This window comes from Pleurodeles waltl, chromosome 12, assembly GCF_031143425.1.
Source record: "Pleurodeles waltl isolate 20211129_DDA chromosome 12, aPleWal1.hap1.20221129, whole genome shotgun sequence".
In the NCBI taxonomy this organism is placed as follows: Eukaryota; Metazoa; Chordata; class Amphibia; order Caudata; family Salamandridae; genus Pleurodeles; species Pleurodeles waltl.
In genome coordinates, this window is record NC_090451.1 from 439,633,105 (window position 1) to 439,646,326 (window position 13,222).

Sequence of the window (13,222 nt, forward strand, 5' to 3'; positions counted from 1 at the left end):
AAGGGGCACTTAATAATCTTTTGTTTGGGCTAAAGTAGTGCCCTAATTGTACTTTATGTGCCAACACATCAGGCAAGGCAGATAACCTTTTTGAAAATGATACATGGGCAAATATATGCAAAACATGAGTCACCCACATCTTTGAAATCATTTGTGCAGGAACAATTGCCAACAGTGACTTTGAAAAAAGTACTAGTATTACGTGGCAATATATATATATATCAATTGTTACAAACCATTCCATTGTTAAAGAGATGCATTGCCATATTCTTAGTCCAGCATCAAGTGACCTCTTTTATGGAATACCCACTTATCACTGCTTATTAACATAACATAACATAACATAATATAACATAACATAACATAACATAGCATGACATGACACAACATGACATGACATAATATAACATGACATAACATAACAAAACACAGTTCTGTCCTTAACCTTTTCTGTCAAAGGGCTCACATATTCCTTGAAAGGCATAGAGGGAAGTTAGCCTCATTCGGAATAAGGGCTTAATGGCTGGGATTACCTGATGACTCCATGTCATCAGGGGTACTGAAGTCCAGTCTAGATTTTCATTTGCATATCATTGTATTCAAAAGCTTTCATTTTTGGATACTCACTTTAATTATTAAAAATAATTTTGCATTTCCAAGAAGTGGAAACATTTAAAAATACCCAATAAAATATTTTCAATTAGTATGAGTCAACAATGATACTGATGATAAACTTCACACACCCCACCAAATTATGCCCCTCTTAGGTTAAAGTATTATATGAGAATCATAATGTTCAATGCTTGATGATACTTATTTATTCTGAATGATGGTTTCCAGATGTGCTTTAAATGCTAAAACTGCAGATGCCTCTAGAACATAATTAAGAACAAAAATGCATCAGCATTTTTTTTCAGTGGGTTATAGTAGATATGACTTGCAGGGATTTCTAACCAAATATTAAAAAATATATTTTTGACAATGTACTTGAATACATTTTCCTTTTACCTAATTTACTTACTCAGTGCATGTTAGAAATGGGGTTTCTAGTTGGCTAAGGTATGCACCTAAGCCAGGCAGAACCCACCCACTCTAGTCAGGGCAAGGGAGTTACACGTCCAAGATAACCCCTGATCACCCCCTTGGTAGCTCAGCACGAGCAGTCAGGCCTAACCCAGAGGCAATGTGTAAAGCATTTGCACAACACACACAACACATGTGATGCAAAATGTACACCACAAAGTAAACACAACAATGAGCTATGTAAAAATAAACTGTATTGCACAAAACATAATTAGACCAGCATTACACATTAGTAATACCCTGCTACCTTAGCAGTTGTCAGAACGTTACACAAGTTATTAATACTCTGCAAGAATACGCAGTTGTCACATTAGAACATGTAAGTACTCAGGATCTTACTGTAATTCCTGCAGTAGTCAGGAATTACAGTAAGAATTCTATGCACTTGTCATGAATACCTCATAAATACCCATAAAAGGAACATTAGAAAATATATCACAAGTCATAAAAAAGTAGACATCAGCATGTCATGCCCATAAAAGGAACATCAGCACATATATGTAATGTCAGGAAAGCAGGTAGGAACATAGAAACCCACCCAAGGTTCATACTTGGCTCACTGAGCTAATATTTCCTGTTTTCCTGAAGAAGAGGCACTCTTCATGCCTAGAAGAGGAGCATGGGGGACCCCGGCGCTCCTATTTGCACAACGGGGGCCACGCGGTGCTCCTGGGGGGGAGGGGTGGGTGGCACCCTCTTCAATGTGGGAAACTAGCCCCTCCTGGGGCCCGTGATTTCGGTGGGTGCCTCCCTCGGGCTTTGCACGCCCCTTTTCATGGGGTGGGGTGAGTTAAGGCCCAACAAGCAATTATGGAAGGGCGAGAGGAGGCGGCCTCCGTCGAGGTTTCCTTTCTCCGTTTCCAAATCGATGTTGGATGGTTTAAAAAGAAAGGATCGTCCTGCTCCTAGGGCAGAGACCGGGGGGAAGGGGGCATTCCCCTTGCCTTCCCCTGAGTCCCGCTGCTCAGATTTAGAGATCGGACCCGTCCTGGGGCTCGTGAAGACACACTCGCCCGCACCCGATGTGGTGCGCAAGTGTTTCAAATGGTTCCCGGGCTTCAGCGGTGAGTTTCCCAGAGGTGGAGGACGGCTGGATCCCCGGGGGCACTCCCAGGAGTGGACTGTGTCCCGGGGGCGCCAATAGGAGCACGCTTGCTCGATTTCCCTTTTGCTCATGCCCCGGGGGCACTAGGAGGTGCGCAATCCTAGCGCTTCATGTAAAGAGGACGCCTGGGCTGCGGTGGTGATTTGGGGGATCCAAAGTGCGCTTTTCAAAGCGCTGAGACCAGATCTGCAGCCCGGCCGGCGGCAGTGATTTGTAGGCACAAGGAGTGCTTCAAACAGTGCGAGGGGCACGTCAGTGATCCCGGGCTACGGTGGTGATTTTTGGCCAGGAAAAATGCTTTAAAAGCCTGCTGGGCACTCAGGAGTGCTCCCCTAGCACTTCATCATCAAAACAGCCCTTCTTGTGCTAAAATAAGTTTGCAGAGGTCAGGGGCCACAGCACCCTGCCTCTGGAGACAAAAACAATGAAGAAGGGTTACAGGGCTGGGGAACCCAGCTACAGAACAGCACACAAGGGGATGTCAGCAGTGGCAGTTTCTCCTTGTGACCAGACAGGTCACAGATCAGCACAGCAGCATCAGTCCAGGGTGGTTCTGGTGAGTCCTCTCTACAGCGTTCTGCGTCCAGCACCAGGTAAGGTTTCTGGAGTCCCAAGAATGTCCAAAGAATGTCTAAATTGTGGGGAATATTCCCCTATATTTATGCTAGGTTTACAGTGTGTTTTGCAATGGGGAGGAGAGGGGGTTCCAACCAGTTACAACTGGTTCTGGGAGTGCCCTTCTCTCCTCCTGCACAGGCTCCAAACATCAGTAGGGAGTAAATGATCCTTTTGTGCGAGGCCAGGGCACAACCTTTACAAATGCAATGCAATGGCCTCTCCCTTCTCTCAGCCCAGGAAGGCCATACAATATGTAGATGACATCTGTGACACCTTCACTTTCCCTGTGTACAGGCTGTCTGAAAAGTATGCACAAAGCCCCAACTGTCAGTCTGCCCAGATGTGGCTTGGAGGCAAGCTGAAAAACACCAGAGTCATAAGCACATATAAATGTGCACTTTCTAGAAGTGGCATTTCTGTGATAGTAATAAAAAATACACCTACACCAGTAAGCAGCATTTCTCATCACTATCACAACCATACCAAACATGCCTACGCTACCCCTCATAACTCAGATAATACCCCCTGCACATAGGGCAGGGCATTTCCAATGCAATCCTATGAGAAGACAGCACTCACAGCAGTGAGACACCAAGTTAGGCTGTTTGGTCACTACCAGGACAGGCCACGCAACCTGGCACATGTCCTGCCTTCTACATACATGGCACCTTGCCCATAGGGCTAGCTAGGGTGTACCTTAGAGTAGACTTTTTTTTTAAACATATTTTTATTGATTTTTCAATTGTGACATACATTTCAATGCGCTCAGTTAACAGCAATACAAGGATATTGTCAGTTACAGTAATTTGCTGGGCGCTTGTTATTAAACTTAACAAACAACTAATAACTTCCGTGCACTGCTAGATCCGTGCATTTATGTCTAGACTTTCAGGCCATGCCGGCACGCGCATTTAAAGCTTTCTTTCGTGTGAGGTTTTAATTGCCGGTTAGGGTTCTAGATGAGGGCGCCCCCTATGGAAGGAGGGGGGGGAGAGGGGAGCGGGGGGGTGGCTTGGCTTGGCTTCTGTAGAGCCTGCATCCACTACTTGGGCATGATGGTCTGTGCGTGCTATTTGTCATGTATGCGCTTAAGGGTGTGGTGTGTTTATATCAGTGCCGAGGTGCTGTTGGTAGGCGTGTGCGCTTCTCCTGATTTACTGCCGCTTTACAGCCAGGGCGAAGCCCATGATTAACTGTATAGTCGCGGCTATCTGCGGTTCAAGGGGGTTTTTCGTCGCTCTTTGCTTCTAATTTGGAGACCAGTGTACCCCAGGTTTCACAGCCCGAGTGTCGCAGTCCACCCCGCGCTAGTTTCGTTAGTACTTGATATTCAGCTCGTGCCCAGCGAAGCGTGAGAGTGAGCCAGGCACCATGGTCGGGGGTCTTGGGGGCCTTCCAGTTCATGGCTATTAGTCTTTTATACATTGCATAAGCCAGGTCTACGAATCTATGCATGTGTTTGCTTCTTTTGGTTCTTGTCCTAAGGCCAAGGAGACAGGATTTGGGATTCGCGTCTAGGCCCAGGCCAGTCATTTCCGACAGTACAGTGGTCAGCACGGCCCACTCCCCCTGCACCCGCGGGCACTCCCAGACCATGTGATAAAACTGTGCTGCTGGGGTTTTGCATCTGGGGCAAGTTGGGTCCGATCCAGAGAACATGCGTTTGATCCTGGCTGGCGCTAAATATGTCTGATGTGAGTAATTGAACTGTGTGTATCGGAATCTGGGGTTCCTTGAGACCTCGAGTGTGTGACTCAGGGCTTTCGGCCATTCTGCCTCTGAGATCGGGGCAGGCAGTGCGGCATTCCACCTCTCCCGAGCTTTTTGCAGGCTAGCCTCCGGAGGTTTATTCAGAAGTTTATACGTGTTTGATACTACTTTTTCACGAGCGTTGTAGCTCAGCATGTGGTGCAGGTTAGCCGAGATGCTTGGCTCAGCGTTCCCAGACTCCCATGTGCTTCTAATGGCGTGGCATATAGCGTGGTATGTCAGAAATTGCCCCGAGCTGATCTCTGCGAGGGCCTGTATAGCTTCGAAGGACATTAGTTTTCCTTCTTCGAAGCATTCTCCCACCGTGCTTATGCCCGCATCTATCCAGGTTACGGACGAGTGAGATCCAGTTGTCACCCATCCGGGGATTCGTTCTAGTGGTAGGAGAGGTGAGTAGGGAAGTTTTTTGGCTTCTTTTTTAATGTACTTCTTCCAGTATGCATGAGCTGCTGTCATGAGTGGATTTACGCATGTGGCTTTGGTTTGCCTATTCATGAGCCACTCAAGCAGAGGGACTCCCCGGAGTCGGGTTGTCAGCCAGGTGGCCTCCGCTGCACCAGGATTATGGATCCAATTTAATATCCACTGCAGCTGTGCTGCTGCAGAATAGAGCTCAAAGTTAGGGGCTCCCAGCCCACCCGCCGCCACCGGGTGGTGTAGTGTGTTGAGTGCGACCCGCCTTCTACCATCACCCCACACAAGCTGCACCAGTGCAGAATTTAAACTGTTGAAAAAGCTTTTAGGGATTGTGATCGGCAGGGCAGCGAAGTAATACAGCAGCCTGGGCAGTACTAGCATGTTGGCTATGGCTACCTTTCCCAGTGGTGAAAGCGGTAGTTTATTCCAGAAACGCAATGAGCTCTTCATAGATGTCACCGCTCTCCCCAGGGTGCCATCCCTGAGGTCTTCTGCACTGTGGTAGACGTTGACCCCTAAATATTTAAATGTGTCAAAGCACCATTTTAATTGGCCTGATGGGGTATTCTCACGTCGCGCTGGGGATCAGCCGACCAACGGGAATATGCAGGATTTCCCCCAATTCACTATCAATCCCGAGATCTCTCCAAACTCGTACAGCAATGACATCACTGGTGGGAGCACCTCCTCTGCGCTGCGTATATATATCAAGGCATCGTCTGCGTACAATGATATGACGTGGGAGGTGCCGTTCCTTACCACCCCCCAGTCTTCCGTTTTTGCTCGGACACGCGCGGCCAGTGGTTCCATCGCCAGGGCGAACAACAGGGGGGATAGGGGGCACCCCTGCCTTGTTCCCCTGCTACTCTGGAAGCTCTCTGAGATGACACCCCCTGTCTTCACCCTGGCCTGTGGGTTCGTGTACAGAATGCGTACCCATGTTATAAATTTTGGGCCTATGCCCATTCGATGCATGGTGGTAAACAGGAAGTCCCATTCCAGTGTGTCGAATGCTTTTTCGATGTCTAGTGAAATCACTGCTTCCTCAAATGCACTCGGGGGGGGGTGTCGCCCATTACGCTCAGTAACCTGCGAATGTTGAGGAAGGTGTTACGTTTTGGAATGAATCCATTCTGGTCTTCGTGTATCAAAGTGTGCATGTGTGGAGCTAGCCTGTTGGCTAGTATTTTGCCAAGTAGTTTGCAATCTAGATTTAGCAGGGACAGAGGTCTGTAGGACCTAACGTTGGTGGGGTCTCGTCCCTGTTTCGGGAGGACCACTATCATTGCCTCTCTCATTGTGGGGGGGAGAATTCCGTTAACCTCCGCTTCTTCAATAACTTTTAGGAGACGTGCAGTAAGGTGTGACGCAAAGGTAGAGTAATATTCTGATGGCAGGCCATCTGTCCCTGGAGCTTTGTTTCTAGGTAGTTGTTCTAAAGCCTTGTTAAGTTCGCCTAGTGTAATAGGGGCCTCTAGTGACTCCTTGTCAGCGTGTGTGAGTTGGGGCAGGGAGGAGTCCGCCAAAAAAGACTCGAGTTGTTGGAGGGTGGATGATGTGCGTGAAGTGTATAGTTGTGTGTAGTATTCCCTGAACGCATCATTTATTTCTTCCTGTGTGGTTGCTAGTGCGCCTGCGCCTAACCCTATTGCCCCAATTGGAGGGCATTGCCGTTCCTCCCGCAGGAGCCATGCGAGCAGCCTGCCCGATCTGTCGCCTTCCGCTTGTAATCTGGTCAAGTGATATTTGTAGTCATGAAGGCGTAATGTGGCGTCGGCGGCTGCGTATTCTGCGCGCGCATCTTTTAATGACGTGTATGGTGTTTCTCTGCGGGCCACTGCATTTTCTAGTGCTCTTAATTTCTTCTCCAGCTTGCTAACTTCTGCATGGAGCGTGCTTCTTACCCCCCATGTAGTGGAAATACAATGCCCACGAGTCACTACTTTGTGTGCGTCCCACTCCGTTGCTCTTAAGTTTGTGGTGTCAGCGTTCAATTCCCAGTACTGTTTGAGCGCTGTTTTCAGAGCGTCTGTGAATGCAGGGTCCTGCAGTGCTTCCACTTGTAGTCTCCAGGTTGGGATCGCTTGACGCCTCCTGCCCCAGTCTAGAGTTATTTTGAGTGGCGAGTGGTCTGATAGTGTTTTAGCTAAGTATTCAATCCCGTTAGTTACTGTGCAAATGTCCTGGGTGCCCCATAGTAGATCTATCCTGGTGTGCACCTTGTGTGGTACAGAGTAAAATGAATATTCTCTGTGGTGTGGATGCTTCATACGCCACAAATCATAGAGGCCCATGTTGTTGGCCCATGTTGCCAGTGGGTGCCTGGGGTGTCTATTAGCCGCTAGGTGTGTGGGGGGGCTGGACCTATCCAATGTCCGGTCCGGCGTATTGTTAAAATCTCCCCCCCATATTGCGGATGTTGCGGGGTTCGCCAATAATGCTGGGGTAAGCGTGTTCAGGAACTCAGGTAGCGCAGTGTTAGGGGCGTATATTCCTATAAGTGATAGTTGTTTGCCGTCTAATTTACCCTCCACTATTACGTACCTACCCCCCTGATCTATCCTGTGTGATGTTTGAAGAAATGGGACACTCCCTGCTATCCATATGAGGACCCCCCTCGCGAAGGTTGAATAAGATATACCTACAATCTGTCCTCCCCATTTGTTCCGCAGTTCTTGTAGGTCTGGATCCCGCAGGTGGGTTTCTTGTAGGATTGCAATGTGTATGCCCTGGCGTTTGAGTCTTGCGTGCACCCTGGTCCTTTTGCTATGATTCCCGAGGCCCCTGACATTCCAGGTGATTATGTCATATTTGCGTGCGTTATAGGCTGTATGTTGGGCCATGTTTATTTTGTAGTGATGCAACTAACATTCTGCTCCCTGGTAGGATCCGAGCAGTTTCCTCCCTCCCCCTCACCTCGTCGACCCTGTTTCCCGCCCCCAACCATGTGTCCTGTGTTATGCGCAGATCCGCGGTGCACGAACTAGTGATTACCCTCCCACCCTCCCCAACTGGATCCCATCCCAAACTGTGAACCAACAAAAAACTGCGCACCCCGTTGGGGTGCGAACTAGGCTGTGTCCATGTGGATGTCTGCGGGGGAGCAATGATACTATCCAGGTGCGGCTCATAATAGGGGCTCGCATCCTTCTGCAGACACAGTCTGCAAGTATTGTAGGGCGTCCCCAGGTCGCAGCTAACCATCCCTCCCCCCGCCGCGCGCCGCCACCATTTACGCGCAAGTTGAGTACAGGAGTTGGCTCTAAGAGCAGCAAAACAAGGATACATAATGTCAAGCGATATGTCCAACCACAACCAACAAAGCACACAATGTACAGTCCTGCTCTCCTTCTATGGCGGCGGATCTCGCCCTGGTGGCCGGTCAGCGGCGCTCGTTTAGAGTATGTCTGCGGACCGGGGGTGATCTCTGGGCCCTTCAGCGACCCGGTTAGTGTGGAATCCGAACTTATTGACTCCGATTCCGAGCCCTCCTCCTGTTGGGTTCTGAGGGCCTCGAAAGAGTTTTGTGTCAGAAGGGGAGTTTCCTTCAGGACCCTGGCTCTCTCTTCCGCAGCCTGTTTCACCGTGGGTTGACCCCCGGGTCGCCTCTTGGAGCGTTTCCGTGGGGATGCTGTGGACCAGCTTTCGTTGATTCCGGTTTCTTCTCGGGGTTGGGCAAAACCCTTGGCATGCAGCCATGTCCAAGCATCCTCCGGAGATGTGAACACATGGGTGCGCTCGTCTGTTAGTACTCTTAGTTTGGCGGGGAATAGCAGAGCATACTTTATGTCATGCTCACGGAGACGTTGATTTATTTGAGCAAAGGAGTTGCGTTGTCTTTGCACTTCCTGAGTGAAGTCTGGATAGGCGTGAACAGTTGAGTCCTCATACTGAAATGGGCCTCTACTGCGAAATTGTTGCAATATCGCATCCCGGTCTCTAACGTTCAGGAACCTGGTTATCAGCGGTCTTGGGGGCTGGCCCGGTACTGGGGGGCGTCCGGGAGTCCTGTATGCTCTTTCAACTGAGAAGAATTTCGATGGGGCTCCATTCAAGACCACTTCGGCTAACCATTGTTCCAATAAAATCTCTGAATTTTGATCTAATGATTTTTCCGCAAATCCAAGAAACCGAATGTTGTTGCGTCGTGATCTTCCCTCCGCCTCTTCTGCTCTTCTCTGCAGTGTTTTTACTTCTAGATCCAGGCGGAGAATTTGTTTTTGGTTGTCCGTTACTTTGGGGCTCATTTCGTTTAGCACCACCTCCGTTGACTTCACTTTGTCGGATAGTTTGCGGTGGTCCGCTCTGAGGATATTTAGGTCTTGTGATACCGTGTCTATTCTATTTTCCAATGAAATTTTAGTTTCCATGATTGCTTGGAGTACTTTCTCAAATTGTGTGGAGTGGGCCAAAAGTGTAGATTCCAGTGATTGTAAAGTGGGTATGGATTGCTGGTCCCCAGGCGCTGGTCCATGCGTGCCCCGGTCTTGACTCCTCGCTGATTTTGATCTCCCGGCCATTTTGTCTCAGTTTGTGAGTCCCTGTTCCTTCTGCGCCAACGCGAACTCCCACAGTCCCCGGGTTGGACAGGTATGGAGGGCCGTATATCCGCTCGGATCCACACCGGAATACGCTTCTAGTTCTTAGGGTTGCCGACCGCCCTAAGTTCTTTGATGTGAGTTCCAGGCCCCTCCACCGGCACCGGCGGGAGGGCGACAGATGGCGGGGCGGGGGGGCGGCGAAGCCCGCGCGCCCCTAGTGTTACTGCAGTCGACCTGGACAATTCAGGGCCTGGGTGTGGGCCCCTCATCCTCACGACGTCGATCGCCATGTGCGCGCTCCTTCATTTGAGCTTCCATGCAGGGTTCTAATCCCTGTGCCAGGGGAATGATGGTGTACATAATTTACTGTAGTGAGCGCTTCCCACGTGGCCCACGAGCGTTCAAAAAAGTTGCCGGAGCCACCAGTAATGTTCAGGGGGCGTAGAGAGCAAGCCCCCCCTCCGATCCCAATCTGCCGGCGCTCCAGACGGTCAAGGGGAGGGGGGCACGCCTCGCAGCCAGTCCGCGGGCTAGGGGGGGGGGACCACCAAGAGTCCCCGTCCGCAACTTCACCGCCGCTCCGCCCCGGGCCAGCAATGGAAAAAGTTATCAAGCGGTAGGGGGGAGGGGAGGGGGAGCAGCCCAAAGCGGTGCAGGGCCCAGTGGCGGGCCTGCTGCCCTCCCGCCAAGGGATCCCCTCGCCGATGCACCCCCACCTCACCTTCGGGGCTCAGGGACGGAGCTCCGGGCCTTGCTACGAGGCAAGATGGCGGCCGCAGTTCCCGAGGCGGCGTCGTTGTTCAGGAACCTCCTTTCTCTGCCACACAGACGCCTCCGTAACCGTCGACGGGGGGAGAGAGGTTCTCAGAGCGGGTCCCACTCCTGTGCAAGGATGTTGGCGTCCCCGGGGCGCCCTGCAGTTATTTTGGTGGCGAGCCCGAGACGGAGCGCTTTCTTAAGCGTCCTTCCCGGTCGCCATCTTGGCTCCTCCCCCACCTTAGAGTAGACTTACATGTAGTAAAAGGGGAGTTCTGGGCCTGTCAAGTAAATTTGGGTGCCAGGTCCCTGTGGCAGAAAACTGCGCACACAGGCCCTGCGCTAGCAGGCCTGACATAGGTTTGACAGGCTACTTCAGTAGGTGGTGCAAGCAGCGCTGCAGGCCCACTAGTAGCATTTAATTTACAGGCCCTTGGTATAGGGATACTACTTTACAAGAGACGTATAGGTAAATTAAATATGCCAATTAGGTATAAGCCAATCATACCAATTTTACAAGGGAGAGCACATGCACTTTAGCACTGGTTAGCAGTGAAAAAGTGCGCAGAGTCAGCCAACAAAGGTCAGAAAAATAAGGAGGCAAAAAGCAACAAGTCTGGGGAGTGACCCTGTAAAAGGGCCAGGTCCAACAGTGCACAAATGTGATACTTGAACAGTTTCATTATTTACATTTGGTAATAGACCTGTAGTAATTTATTGTTCCTCATCATTTAATGAATAGTATATAGACATTTGATTCCAAAATTGAGAACATTGTGGAAACATGGTGTTTATAATTCTTGCTGTCCTACAAAGGAGAGATCATTTCAGTTTTGAAGGATCTTGGGGACAGAGACAATTAATTAAATATTTAATTACCTTCCATCAGAATCAGAGGTTTAGGTGTTATGAGTCAGAGTATGCTCAATCTGATCACAAAGTGTACAACCAGTTACACAAAACATGAGACAAAATATGTCCTGATTTATTTTCATGTAAGAATTGATGGACAGCAGTAATCAACTACAACTGAACAAAGCAAAACAATAGCAAATAAAGGATACTTTTCGCCTGCTGCATATTGCAAGAACTGCATCATTAAATCACACAATTATGCCATTTTCACCAAAGGAACAAATGTATGAACATCTACACAACAGTATTTAAATCCCTGGATTGTACCACTAAATATAGTCACCCAGATTTTTGTGGTGCTAGAATGTTATGGAAAGAATATTGAGAGACAAAATAGTGAAAGGTAATTGCATATGGGGAAGTATAGATTTACCATTGCTAACTAAAAATGTACGTAACTTGAATATATGCGTTTGTGTGTGTGTGTATATTTAGGTATGTATTTGTGGAATTAGGTATAGAAAATGTAAACTTACTTTTGTCCTCAATATTCTGTAGGGTTCTCACCAATCCCAGAATTAATATATTAGACTTGGTTAAAAAATAGTAAGAATTCAATAATATTGCTTGTGGTTGGTCTGGCATGCAAAAAACAATATAACTAATATGAACCAGAAGAATATCTAAACAATTTTGACATTCAGAATAGCAACAGCTGCCATTTTGAACTTTCATACAACTTTCATAAGGGCCTTGTTTTGAAGCAGGCAGCATTTCCGTATTTGCTAATCTTTACTAGTAAACCAATAAAAGTTAGAGATATCACTGTCATCACTGATGGATATTTTGTACTTTGCAACAAAGTGGTTTACTTTTGTATGATACAAGCCCTCTAGCCCATCTCAGATTTGAAATCATGAGGTTGGTAGTGCAAGTACAGGTCTGAAGTAACTACATAGAAGTATAAATTGTTACTATACTTGTACATTTGCTATTAATTGTATACTTCTTACTGTAATATGTTAAACAGTTAATTTAAACTGAAGCTTTATTAGATTTCAGATATCAATTCGGATATTGTGGACAGTTTTCAGATTTTGTAGCATTATTTTTTACCTTGCAAGACCTTATGAAAAAATGAAACATCTATAAGACGGTTACGCAATTCTACATTGAAACAAATGTTCCTATACATCCATGTGTGACAAATCTGGCTATCTGTATTTTTTTCATCTATGGTTACTCTGATTGTTGTTTGATTGTTATTCAGCATAAAATTACTACCATGTTTGATTAAATATGTGCACATGATTCTGCAGTTGACGCTTTGCATTCTATAGAAAGCATTAAAACACATCATCAAAAAAGTAATCTTCTTTGCGGGTACCCACTGAGTCAGTATTATAAATGTCTAAGACCAATAAAACTCATGCACATTATTATTATTCTGCCTATACACCGATATGCTTTCTTTACCTAACTACATTTTTTACAGAATATTTAATAACATGTACATTTATATGAATGATCCCTATGGGCGTTTAGCTAGAATGTTTTACTGTAGAACAACTGAAAACTCATGAGCCTTCAGAGTAAATTATATTAAAATGTTAGAGAAATTAAAATATGATGTACCTTTGAATATGTTATGTTTATTACAGCCTCTTTGAACGGTTTTAAAGCTAGATTTCATGGTGTATTATGGATGCTAGATTTCGCTATGACTGAGTTAAATAGGGCAAAGGAAACATTGTCATAATTTTCATTTTGAAACAAAATTGGTAATGATCCAACAAGGCTGTTTTTATCTTAATTTTATCACTCTAAGAAATCACCCAAGTCTATCAATACAAATAAATGAGGGCTTGATGGACATTATGGGGGTCATTATGACCCCGGCGGTTGGTGATAATGTGGCAGTAGTACCGCCAACAGACTGGTGGTACATACTGCCACATTATGACATTGGCGGGTTGGCTGAAGCCCCCCTGCAAATATACCACTTCACCCGCCATGGCGGTAGCAGCTGCCGGGCCGGACATAACAATCTCCAGCCCGAAGGCCGCTAATGTACCGC

The 13,222-nt window shown here is 47.4% G+C and overlaps 1 protein-coding gene across 2 annotated transcripts in view; it reads left to right on the plus strand.

The window, feature by feature from the left end:
* The window catches only part of ADAMTS18 (ADAM metallopeptidase with thrombospondin type 1 motif 18), a 282,250-nt gene that overhangs the window by 115,697 nt on the left and 153,331 nt on the right, over positions 1–13,222 (plus strand). The gene's annotated exons all lie outside the window — the stretch shown is intronic.